We start from the raw sequence: 1465 nt of genomic DNA, 5'->3' as shown, positions 1-1465 counted from the left end.
AAGCCAAACCCAGAATGCACTGCAACAAGCACTGTATAAAAAATATTTCAGAAGATGGTTGACAGAGTCCAGGGAAACTCCAGTTCTACTTCATTCAGTGCTGAAAAATAATCATTAATATGATATGACTGGTTAAATCAAACATAATCTAAATATATAATAATAATATATTATGGTTCACATCATTAGTTTAGCTTCAAACTCAAGTGTGGGTGTGACGTGTGAAGTTTTCACCTATGTAGAGCTTTCCAGGTCAGCTACTGTCATTTCTTTTAGGATGCTGCCTATTTAGGGACAGACAGCACAGCGGTTCACTAGATTATTAAACTGCAGAAATGTTTACAAAAGCTACTGATTAACAACACATCTGTTCCAATGACAGACTACTGCAAACTTCTTGGCCTCTGCATTTGCATGCTTATATAAAATCAGGTAAACACAAACTAGTTTTTCTGCTGAAACATAGGTATATACAGAGCAGTTCGGTTCAAAATCAATGAGTCAATGAAGCTATCACAAGGAATACGGGAGATATAGCGAAACACAATTTCACATAGCATCTTCTGCTTTGAAGTGGACAAATTTAAATATGCCTTCCTCTAAGAGAGTTTAACCATTACCATTCACCATTAGCATGCTAATTACACAACTTAAATTATTATATATATATATATATATAAATTACCAATATATCTCATGTATAAAATATAGAAATATATTTAAATACAATGAACATATTTTGTATTCAAACATTTTTTTTTTGTTTGAAATTATTTTAATCACATACATACATAATATAAATATGTATATATACATTCAAAACTTACACTTATAGAACTTATATTAATTAAAATAATTGTATATATTTTTACATATGTAAAATTATTTTAATTATATGTACTAAATACAATTTTATTTAAATTATAATTTCATTATAATTTGTATATAATGTATTTAATTTAAATATATATATTTACAAATTATAATTTTTAATTTTCACATTTAAAATGTATACAATTATTTTTATTTATATACTTAAAATAATAATTTTTACACACACACACACACATAGATAGATAAGATTATATGTATATATAAAATAAATTTTATTCTATTTCATTATTCTATTCTAAATAGTTAAATATAATGAATTACTTTACATTTAAATTTATACAATTATTTGTATTTATAATTATATATACACATTAAAAGGTAAATATTAAAATTATAATTGTTTTTATATAACTATACTATTTTACATTTCAATTGTACAAAATTAATTTAATAAGATATTTAAAATTATAGATTATATGTATATATAAAATATAGTTAAATACACTTTCACATTTAAAATTATACAATTATTTTTATGTACTTAAAATTATTTTTACACACACATATGAATGTTATAATTATATATATATATATATATATTATATGTGTGTGTGTGTGTGTGTGTATAAAG

The 1465-nt window shown here is 22.9% G+C and overlaps 1 protein-coding gene and 1 long non-coding RNA gene across 2 annotated transcripts in view; both read right to left on the bottom strand.

The window, feature by feature from the left end:
- LOC107752208 (V-set and transmembrane domain-containing protein 2-like protein) overlaps window positions 1–1465 on the bottom strand; it is a 68695-nt gene that overhangs the window by 52566 nt on the left and 14664 nt on the right. The window lies entirely within an intron of this gene.
- Window positions 1–1465, bottom strand: part of LOC107752209 (uncharacterized) — a 10084-nt gene that overhangs the window by 5958 nt on the left and 2661 nt on the right. Inside the window, exon 2 of the long non-coding RNA XR_001641338.1 lies at window positions 366–367. This is a non-coding gene — a long non-coding RNA (uncharacterized LOC107752209). The remainder of the gene's footprint in view (window positions 1–365; window positions 368–1465) is intronic.

The sequence above is a fragment of the Sinocyclocheilus rhinocerous genome, unplaced genomic scaffold (genome assembly GCF_001515625.1).
Source record: "Sinocyclocheilus rhinocerous isolate Xijiao unplaced genomic scaffold, SAMN03320098_v1.1 scaffold1462, whole genome shotgun sequence".
Lineage (NCBI taxonomy): Eukaryota > Metazoa > Chordata > Actinopteri > Cypriniformes > Cyprinidae > Sinocyclocheilus > Sinocyclocheilus rhinocerous.
The sequence above is the reverse complement of the archived record's forward strand: the minus strand, read 5'-3'. Positions and strand labels throughout refer to the sequence as shown.